This window comes from Colletes latitarsis, unplaced genomic scaffold (genome assembly GCF_051014445.1).
Source record: "Colletes latitarsis isolate SP2378_abdomen unplaced genomic scaffold, iyColLati1 scaffold0073, whole genome shotgun sequence".
NCBI lineage: Eukaryota > Metazoa > Arthropoda > Insecta > Hymenoptera > Colletidae > Colletes > Colletes latitarsis.
The window spans coordinates 35,001-46,825 of NW_027488423.1; positions in this window are offsets into that span (position 1 = coordinate 35,001).

Below are 11,825 nucleotides of genomic sequence, written 5' to 3' on the forward strand. Positions count from 1 at the left end.
TAAAAATATCGGTCGTCGCGCTAGTTTTCGAGAAAAAAACAAAAACGTTCAAAAAATTCGAGATAAAAAAAAAAAAACCAGCCTACCAGATAGAAAAAATTACACTGAACAAATATCATATAGGTCAAAATATGTGTTAGCGTACTAGTTTTCGAGATATAGACGAAAAACCGTCGCCGCCGATCGGTACGTCGGTCGATGCGAAAGCACCGCGCGACCGAGCGCCCGCCTAAAAGACCAGTTCGAACATACCGAAAAATCAAGAAACCGTAACTTCCTTAATAATTGAGCTAGGACAAAAAATCGACACGCTATCTTGCAGGAAAAAATCCGGGGAACACGATGGCGTCGTCAAAAGTGCAGGTCGTCGAGCTCGTTTTCGAGAAAAAAAAAAAAAAATTCTCAAAATTCGACAAAAAAATAAAACGATCAGTGGACCGTGTAGAGAATATAAAACTGCATAAGAATCGTATAGACGAAAATTGGCGTTCACGTGCTCGTTTTTGTGGAAAAAATTAAAAAAGCTCTCAAACTTCGAGATAAAAAAAAAAAAAACCATCTACCAGGTAGCCAACGGTAAACGGTACAAGTATCGTACGGGCGAAAATGAGCGTTACCGTGCTCGTTTTCGAGTTATTGACGAAAAACAGCCTGGAGCGATCGCTCCGGCGGTCGACGCGCGAAAGTTTCTAAGTCCGCTCTGCTCCGAAACACCGCTCCGGCGTCAAAAATCGTCGTAGGACAAAAAATAGACACGCTATCTTGCAGGAAAAAATCCGGGGAACACGATGGCGTCGTCAAAAGTGCAGGTCGTCGAGCTAGTTTTCGAGAAAAAAAAAAAAAAATTCTCAAAACTCGACAAAAAAATAAAACGATCAGTGGACCGTGTAGAGAATCTAAAACTGCATAAGAATCGTATAGACCAAAATTGGCGTTCACGTGCTCGTTTTTGAGAAAAAAGTTAAAAAAGCTCTCAAAATTCGAGATAAAAAAAAAACAAACCATCTGCCAGGTAGCCAACGGTAAACGGTACAAGTATCGTACGGGCGAAAACGAGCGTTACCGTGCTCGTTTTCGAGTTATTGACGAAAAACAGCCTGGAGCGATCGGTCCGGCGGTCGACGCGCGAAAGTTTCTAAGTCCGCTCTGCTCCGAATCATCGCTCCGGCGTCAAAAATCGTCGTAGGACAAAAAATCGCCACCCTATCTTGCAGGAAAAAATCCGGGGAACACGATGGCGTCGTCAAAAGTGCAGGTCGTCGAGCTCGTTTTCGAAAAAAAAAAAAAAAATTCTCAAAATTCGACAAAAAAATAAAACGAACAGTGGACCGTGTAGAGAATATAAAACTGCATAAGAATCGTATAGACGAAAATTGGCGTTCACGTGCTCGTTTTTGTGGAAAAAATTAAAAAAGCTCTCAAACTTCGAGATAAAAAAAAAAAGAACCATCTACCAGGTAGCCAACGGTAAACGGTACAAGTATCGTACGGGCGAAAATGAGCGTTACCGTGCTCGTTTTCGAGTTATTGACGAAAAACAGCCTGGAGCGATCGCTCCGGCGGTCGACGCGCTAAAGTTTCTAAGTCCGCTCTGCTCCGAACCACCGCTCCGGCGTCAAAAATCGTCGTAGGACAAAAAATAGACACGCTATCTTGCAGGAAAAAATCCGGGGAACACGATGGCGTCGTCAAAAGTGCAGGTCGTCGAGCTCGTTTTCGAGAAAAAAAAAAAAAAATTCTCAAAATTCGACAAAAAAATAAAACGATCAGTGGACCGTGTAGACAATATAAAACTGCATAAGAATCGTATAGACGAAAATTGGCGTTCACGTGCTCGTTTTTGTGGAAAAAATTAAAAAAGCTCTCAAACTTCGAGATAAAAAAAAAAAAAACCGTCTACCAGGTAGCCAACGGTAAACGGTACAAGTATCGTACGGGCGAAAATGAGCGTTACCGTGCTCGTTTTCGAGTTATTGACGAAAAACAGCCTGGAGCGATCGCTCCGGCGGTCGACGCGCGAAAGTTTCTAAGTCCGCTCTGCTCCGAAACACCGCTCCGGCGTCAAAAATCGTCGTAGGACAAAAAATAGACACGCTATCTTGCAGGAAAAAATCCGGGGAACACGATGGCGTCGTCAAAAGTGCAGGTCGTCGAGCTAGTTTTCGAGAAAAAAAAAAAAAAATTCTCAAAACTCGACAAAAAAATAAAACGATCAGTGGACCGTGTAGAGAATCTAAAACTGCATAAGAATCGTATAGACCAAAATTGGCGTTCACGTGCTCGTTTTTGAGAAAAAAGTTAAAAAAGCTCTCAAAATTCGAGATAAAAAAAAAACAAACCATCTGCCAGGTAGCCAACGGTAAACGGTACAAGTATCGTACGGGCGAAAACGAGCGTTACCGTGCTCGTTTTCGAGTTATTGACGAAAAACAGCCTGGAGCGATCGGTCCGGCGGTCGACGCGCGAAAGTTTCTAAGTCCGCTCTGCTCCGAATCATCGCTCCGGCGTCAAAAATCGTCGTAGGACAAAAAATCGCCACCCTATCTTGCAGGAAAAAATCCGGGGAACACGATGGCGTCGTCAAAAGTGCAGGTCGTCGAGCTCGTTTTCGAAAAAAAAAAAAAAAATTCTCAAAATTCGACAAAAAAATAAAACGAACAGTGGACCGTGTAGAGAATATAAAACTGCATAAGAATCGTATAGACGAAAATTGGCGTTCACGTGCTCGTTTTTGTGGAAAAAATTAAAAAAGCTCTCAAACTTCGAGATAAAAAAAAAAAGAACCATCTACCAGGTAGCCAACGGTAAACGGTACAAGTATCGTACGGGCGAAAATGAGCGTTACCGTGCTCGTTTTCGAGTTATTGACGAAAAACAGCCTGGAGCGATCGCTCCGGCGGTCGACGCGCTAAAGTTTCTAAGTCCGCTCTGCTCCGAAACACCGCTCCGGCGTCAAAAATCGTCGTAGGACAAAAAATAGACACGCTATCTTGCAGGAAAAAATCCGGGGAACACGATGGCGTCGTCAAAAGTGCAGGTCGTCGAGCTCGTTTTCGAGAAAAAAAAAAAAAAATTCTCAAAATTCGACAAAAAAATAAAACGATCAGTGGACCGTGTAGACAATATAAAACTGCATAAGAATCGTATAGACGAAAATTGGCGTTCACGTGCTCGTTTTTGTGGAAAAAATTAAAAAAGCTCTCAAACTTCGAGATAAAAAAAAAAAAAACCGTCTACCAGGTAGCCAACGGTAAACGGTACAAGTATCGTACGGGCGAAAATGAGCGTTACCGTGCTCGTTTTCGAGTTATTGACGAAAAACAGCCTGGAGCGATCGCTCCGGCGGTCGACGCGCGAAAGTTTCTAAGTCCGCTCTGCTCCGAAACACCGCTCCGGCGTCAAAAATCGTCGTAGGACAAAAAATAGACACGCTATCTTGCAGGAAAAAATCCGGGGAACACGATGGCGTCGTCAAAAGTGCAGGTCGTCGAGCTAGTTTTCGAGAAAAAAAAAAAAAAATTCTCAAAACTCGACAAAAAAATAAAACGATCAGTGGACCGTGTAGAGAATCTAAAACTGCATAAGAATCGTATAGACCAAAATTGGCGTTCACGTGCTCGTTTTTGAGAAAAAAGTTAAAAAAGCTCTCAAAATTCGAGATAAAAAAAAAACAAACCATCTGCCAGGTAGCCAACGGTAAACGGTACAAGTATCGTACGGGCGAAAACGAGCGTTACCGTGCTCGTTTTCGAGTTATTGACGAAAAACAGCCTGGAGCGATCGGTCCGGCGGTCGACGCGCGAAAGTTTCTAAGTCCGCTCTGCTCCGAATCATCGCTCCGGCGTCAAAAATCGTCGTAGGACAAAAAATCGCCACCCTATCTTGCAGGAAAAAATCCGGGGAACACGATGGCGTCGTCAAAAGTGCAGGTCGTCGAGCTCGTTTTCGAAAAAAAAAAAAAAAATTCTCAAAATTCGACAAAAAAATAAAACGAACAGTGGACCGTGTAGAGAATATAAAACTGCATAAGAATCGTATAGACGAAAATTGGCGTTCACGTGCTCGTTTTTGTGGAAAAAATTAAAAAAGCTCTCAAACTTCGAGATAAAAAAAAAAAGAACCATCTACCAGGTAGCCAACGGTAAACGGTACAAGTATCGTACGGGCGAAAATGAGCGTTACCGTGCTCGTTTTCGAGTTATTGACGAAAAACAGCCTGGAGCGATCGCTCCGGCGGTCGACGCGCTAAAGTTTCTAAGTCCGCTCTGCTCCGAAACACCGCTCCGGCGTCAAAAATCGTCGTAGGACAAAAAATAGACACGCTATCTTGCAGGAAAAAATCCGGGGAACACGATGGCGTCGTCAAAAGTGCAGGTCGTCGAGCTCGTTTTCGAGAAAAAAAAAAAAAAATTCTCAAAATTCGACAAAAAAATAAAACGATCAGTGGACCGTGTAGACAATATAAAACTGCATAAGAATCGTATAGACGAAAATTGGCGTTCACGTGCTCGTTTTTGTGGAAAAAATTAAAAAAGCTCTCAAACTTCGAGATAAAAAAAAAAAAAACCGTCTACCAGGTAGCCAACGGTAAACGGTACAAGTATCGTACGGGCGAAAACGAGCGTTACCGTGCTCGTTTTCGAGTTATTGACGAAAAACAGCCTGGAGCGATCGGTCCGGCGGTCGACGCGCGAAAGTTTCTAAGTCCGCTCTGCTCCGAATCATCGCTCCGGCGTCAAAAATCGTCGTAGGACAAAAAATCGCCACCCTATCTTGCAGGAAAAAATCCGGGGAACACGATGGCGTCGTCAAAAGTGCAGGTCGTCGAGCTCGTTTTCGAGAAAAAAAAAAAAAAATTCTCAAAATTCGACAAAAAAATAAAACGATCACTGGACCGTGTAGAGAATATAAAACTGCATAAGAATCGTATAGACGAAAATTGGCGTTCACGTGCTCGTTTTTGTTGAAAAAATTAAAAAAGCTCTCAAACTTCGAGATAAAAAAAAAAAAAACCATCTACCAGGTAGCCAACGGTAAACGGTACAAGTATCGTACGGGCGAAAATGAGCGTTACCGTGCTCGTTTTCGAGTTATTGACGAAAAACAGCCTGGAGCGATCGCTCCGGCGGTCGACGCGCGAAAGTTTCTAAGTCCGCTCTGCTCCGAAACACCGCTCCGGCGTCAAAAATCGTCGTAGGACAAAAAATCGCCACCCTATCTTGCAGGAAAAAATCCGGGGAACACGATGGCGTCGTCAAAAGTGCAGGTCGTCGAGCTCGTTTTCGAGAAAAAAAAAAAAAAATTCTCAAAATTCGACAAAAAAATAAAACGATCATTGGACCGTGTAGAGAATCTAAAACTGCATAAGAATCGTACAGACGAAAATTGGCGTTCACGTGCTCGTTTTTGTGGAAAAAATTAAAAAAGCTCTCAAACTTCGAGATAAAAAAAAAAAAAACCATCTACCAGGTAGCCAACGGTAAACGGTACAAGTATCGTACGGGCGAAAACGAGCGTTACCGTGCTCGTTTTCGAGTTATTGACGAAAAACAGCCTGGAGCGATCGGTCCGGCGGTCGACGCGCGAAAGTTTCTAAGTCCGCTCTGCTCCGAATCATCGCTCCGGCGTCAAAAATCGTCGTAGGACAAAAAATAGACACGCTATCTTGCAGGAAAAAATCCGGGGAACACGATGGCGTCGTCAAAAGTGCAGGTCGTCGAGCTCGTTTTCGAGAAAAAAAAAAAAAAATTCTCAAAATTCGACAAAAAAATAAAACGATCAGTGGACCGTGTAGAGAATATAAAACTGCATAAGAATCGTATAGACGAAAATTGGCGTTCACGTGCTCGTTTTTGTGGAAAAAATTAAAAAAGCTCTCAAACTTCGAGATAAAAAAAAAAAAAACCATCTACCAGGTAGCCAACGGTAAACGGTACAAGTATCGTACGGGCGAAAATGAGCGTTACCGTGCTCGTTTTCGAGTTATTGACGAAAAACAGCCTGGAGCGATCGCTCCGGCGGTCGACGCGCGAAAGTTTTCAAGTCCGCTCTGCTCCGAAACACCGCTCCGGCGTCAAAAATCGTCGTAGGACAAAAAATAGACACGCTATCTTGCAGGAAAATATCCGGGGAACACGATGGCGTCGTCAAAAGTGCAGGTCGTCGAGCTCGTTTTCGAGAAAAAAAAAAAAAAATTCTCAAAATTCGACAAAAAAATAAAACGATCATTGGACCGTGTAGAGAATCTAAAACTGCATAAGAATCGTATAGACCAAAATTGGCCTTAACGTGCTGGTTTTCGAGTTATTGACGATAAGCCGGTATATATATGTCCGAGATAAAAAAAAAGATAGGGACAGTGGGAATCTCCTATACTATCACGGGCGTGTATTCTCCTACTAGTTTGATGGTTGTTGTTGCATAAACCAGCGACTGTTTGGCCCGCCGTTTAACCGCGCGGTTTAAAATTGCAACACAATGTTGGTGTCGCTCCGGGGTGAAAAAATGGAAAAACGACATACTTTACGCATAGGGGCGGCTGATCTTAACATATTTTGTCATGTCACCACCCCAGTGACTCTAAGACGGATTTTGCCGTCGCACGTTTTTTTATTAAAAAGTTATTAGTATATAAAAGATTTCGTTAAGCAAAAAGACACGAATATGGGAGTAGGACAAAAAATCGCCAGCCTATCTTGCAGGAAAAAATCCGGGGAACACGATGGCGTCGTCAAAAGTGCAGGTCGTCGAGCTAGTTTTCGAGAAAAAAAAAAAAAAATTCTCAAAACTCGACAAAAAAATAAAACGATCAGTGGACCGTGTAGAGAATCTAAAACTGCATAAGAATCGTATAGACCAAAATTGGCGTTCACGTGCTCGTTTTTGAGAAAAAAGTTAAAAAAGCTCTCAAAATTCGAGATAAAAAAAAAACAAACCATCTGCCAGGTAGCCAACGGTAAACGGTACAAGTATCGTACGGGCGAAAACGAGCGTTACCGTGCTCGTTTTCGAGTTATTGACGAAAAACAGCCTGGAGCGATCGGTCCGGCGGTCGACGCGCGAAAGTTTCTAAGTCCGCTCTGCTCCGAATCATCGCTCCGGCGTCAAAAATCGTCGTAGGACAAAAAATCGCCACCCTATCTTGCAGGAAAAAATCCGGGGAACACGATGGCGTCGTCAAAAGTGCAGGTCGTCGAGCTCGTTTTCGAGAAAAAAAAAAAAAAATTCTCAAAATTCGACAAAAAAATAAAACGAACAGTGGACCGTGTAGAGAATATAAAACTGCATAAGAATCGTATAGACGAAAATTGGCGTTCACGTGCTCGTTTTTGTGGAAAAAATTAAAAAAGCTCTCAAACTTCGAGATAAAAAAAAAAAGAACCATCTACCAGGTAGCCAACGGTAAACGGTACAAGTATCGTACGGGCGAAAATGAGCGTTACCGTGCTCGTTTTCGAGTTATTGACGAAAAACAGCCTGGAGCGATCGCTCCGGCGGTCGACGCGCTAAAGTTTCTAAGTCCGCTCTGCTCCGAAACACCGCTCCGGCGTCAAAAATCGTCGTAGGACAAAAAATAGACACGCTATCTTGCAGGAAAAAATCCGGGGAACACGATGGCGTCGTCAAAAGTGCAGGTCGTCGAGCTCGTTTTCGAGAAAAAAAAAAAAAAATTCTCAAAATTCGACAAAAAAATAAAACGATCAGTGGACCGTGTAGACAATATAAAACTGCATAAGAATCGTATAGACGAAAATTGGCGTTCACGTGCTCGTTTTTGTGGAAAAAATTAAAAAAGCTCTCAAACTTCGAGATAAAAAAAAAAAAAACCGTCTACCAGGTAGCCAACGGTAAACGGTACAAGTATCGTACGGGCGAAAACGAGCGTTACCGTGCTCGTTTTCGAGTTATTGACGAAAAACAGCCTGGAGCGATCGGTCCGGCGGTCGACGCGCGAAAGTTTCTAAGTCCGCTCTGCTCCGAATCATCGCTCCGGCGTCAAAAATCGTCGTAGGACAAAAAATCGCCACCCTATCTTGCAGGAAAAAATCCGGGGAACACGATGGCGTCGTCAAAAGTGCAGGTCGTCGAGCTCGTTTTCGAGAAAAAAAAAAAAAAATTCTCAAAATTCGACAAAAAAATAAAACGATCAGTGGACCGTGTAGAGAATATAAAACTGCATAAGAATCGTATAGACGAAAATTGGCGTTCACGTGCTCGTTTTTGTTGAAAAAATTAAAAAAGCTCTCAAACTTCGAGATAAAAAAAAAAAAAACCATCTACCAGGTAGCCAACGGTAAACGGTACAAGTATCGTACGGGCGAAAATGAGCGTTACCGTGCTCGTTTTCGAGTTATTGACGAAAAACAGCCTGGAGCGATCGCTCCGGCGGTCGACGCGCGAAAGTTTCTAAGTCCGCTCTGCTCCGAATCATCGCTCCGGCGTCAAAAATCGTCGTAGGACAAAAAATAGACACGCTATCTTGCAGGAAAAAATCCGGGGAACACGATGGCGTCGTCAAAAGTGCAGGTCGTCGAGCTCGTTTTCGAGAAAAAAAAAAAAAAATTCTGAAAATTCGACAAAAAAATAAAACGATCAGTGGACCGTGTAGAGAATATAAAACTGCATAAGAATCGTATAGACGAAAATTGGCGTTCACGTGCTCGTTTTTGTGGAAAAAATTAAAAAAGCTCTCAAACTTCGAGATAAAAAAAAAAAAAACCATCTACCAGGTAGCCAACGGTAAACGGTACAAGTATCATACGGGCGAAAATGAGCGTTACCGTGCTCGTTTTCGAGTTATTGACGAAAAACAGCCTGGAGCGATCGCTCCGGCGGTCGACGCGCGAAAGTTTCTAAGCGAAAGTTTCTAAGTCCGCTCTGCTCCGAAACACCGCTCCGGCGTCAAAAATCGTCGTAGGACAAAAAATAGACACGCTATCTTGCAGGAAAAAATCCGGGGAACACGATGGCGTCGTCAAAAGTGCAGGTCGTCGAGCTCGTTTTCGAGAAAAAAAAAAAAAAATTCTCAAAATTCGACAAAAAAATAAAACGATCACTGGACCGTGTAGAGAATATAAAACTGCATAAGAATCGTATAGACGAAAATTGGCGTTCACGTGCTCGTTTTTGAGAAAAAAGTTAAAAAAGCTCTCAAAATTCGAGATAAAAAAAAAACAAACCATCTGCCAGGTAGCCAACGGTAAACGGTACAAGTATCGTACGGGCGAAAACGAGCGTTACCGTGCTCGTTTTCGAGTTATTGACGAAAAACAGCCTGGAGCGATCGGTCCGGCGGTCGACGCGCGAAAGTTTCTAAGTCCGCTCTGCTCCGAATCATCGCTCCGGCGTCAAAAATCGTCGTAGGACAAAAAATCGCCACCCTATCTTGCAGGAAAAAATCCGGGGAACACGATGGCGTCGTCAAAAGTGCAGGTCGTCGAGCTCGTTTTCGAGAAAAAAAAAAAAAAATTCTCAAAATTCGACAAAAAAATAAAACGATCATTGGACCGTGTAGAGAATCTAAAACTGCATAAGAATCGTATAGACCAAAATTGGCCTTAACGTGCTGGTTTTCGAGTTATTGACGATAAGCCGGTATATATATGTCCGAGATAAAAAAAAAGATAGGGACAGTGGGAATCTCCTATACTATCACGGGCGTGTATTCTCCTACTAGTTTGATGGTTGCTGTTGCATAAACCACCGACTGTTTGGCCCGCCGTTTAACCGCGCAGTTTAAAATTGCAACACAATGTTGGTGTCGCTCCGGATCGAAAAAATGGAAAAACGACATACTTTACGCATAGGGGCGGCTGATCTTAACATATTTTGTCAATGTCATCTTCCCAGTGACCCTAGGAAGGAGTTTGCCGTTGCACGTTTTCCTATTAAAAAGTAATTAGTGTACAAAAATTTTCGTGAAGCAAAAAACAAGAATGTGAAAGTACGTTCCATGAGCATTACGGTGAATAAAACAGAAATTAAAAATTCCCGAGGGGTTGAACAGCATCATATTGAATTCGTTTTGCTGACTGGGGTCTGCGCCCCCCAGACCCCCGCTACACTAGCCCAGACCAAACCCACTTTGTAATAGTGGTATCATATTAAATTGAACAGCATCGTACTTAATTCGTTTTGCTGAATGGGGGGCTGCGCCCCCCAAACCCCCGCTACACTAGCCCAGACCTAACCCATTTTGTAATAGCGGTATCAAATTAAATTGAACAGCATCGTACTAAATTCGTTTTGCTGACTGGGGGGCTGCGCCCCCCAGACCCCCGCAACACTAGCCCGGACCTAACCCACTTTGTAATAGCGGTATCATATTAAATTGAACAGCATCGTACTAAATTCGTTTTGCTGAATGGGGGGCTGCGCCCCCCAAACCCCCGCTACACTAGCCCAGACCTAACCCATTTTGTAATAGCGGTATCAAATTAAATTGAACAGCATCATATTGAATTCGTTTTGCTGACTGGGGTCTGCGCCCCCCAGACCCCCGCTACAATAGCCCAGACCTAACCCACTTTGTAATAGTGGTATCATATTAAATTGAACAGCATCGTACTTAATTCGTTTTGCTGAATGGGGGGCTGCGCCCCCCAAACCCCCGCTACACTAGCCCAGACCTAACCCATTTTGTAATAGCGGTATCAAATTAAATTGAACAGCATCGTACTAAATTCGTTTTGCTGACAGGGGTCTGCGCCCCCCAGACCCCCGCTACACTAGCCCAGACCTAACCCCCTTTGTAATAGCGGTATCATATTAAATTGAACAGCATCATATTGAATTCGTTTTGCTGACTGGGGTCTGCGCGCCCCAGACCCCCGCAACACTAGCCCGGACCTAACCCACTTTGTAATAGCGGTATCACATTAAATTGAACAGCATCGTACTAAATTCGTTTTGCTGAATGGGGGCTGCGCCCCCCAAACCCCCGCTACACTAGCCCAGACCTAACCCATTTTGTAATAGCGGTATCAAACTAAATTGAACAGCATCATATTGAATTCGTTTTGCCGACTGGGGTCTGCGCCCCCCAGACCCCCGCTACAATAGCCCAGACCTAACCCACTTTGTAATAGTGGTATCATATTAAATTGAACAGCATCGTACTTAATTCGTTTTGCTGAATGGGGGGCTGCGCCCCCCAAACCCCCGCTACACTAGCCCAGACCTAACCCATTTTGTAATAGCGGTATCAAATTAAATTGAACAGCATCGTACTAAATTCGTTTTGCTGACAGGGTCTGCGCCCCCAGACCCCCGCTACACTAGCCCAGACCTAACCCCCTTTGTAATAGCGGTATCATATTAAATTGAACAGCATCATGTTGAATTCGTTTTGCTGACTGGGGTCTGCGCGCCCCAGACCCCCGCAACACTAGCCCGGACCTAACCCACTTTGTAATAGCGGTATCATATTAAATTGAACAGCATCGTACTAAATTCGTTTTGCTGAATGGGGGGCTGCGCCCCCAAACCCCCGCTACACTAGCCCAGACCTAACCCATTTTGTAATAGCGGTATCAAATTAAATTGAACAGCATCATATTGAATTCGTTTTGCTGACTGGGGTCTGCGCCCCCCAGACCCCCGCTACACTAGCCCAGACCTAACCCACTTTGTAATAGTGGTATCATATTAAATTGAACAGCATCGTACATAATTCGTTTTGCTGAATGGGGGGCTGCGCCCCCCAAACCCCCGCTACACTAGCCCAGACCTAACCCATTTTGTAATAGCTGTATCAAATTAAATTGAACAGCATCATATTGAATTCGTTTTGCTGACAGGGGTCTGCGCCCCCAGACCCCCGCTAC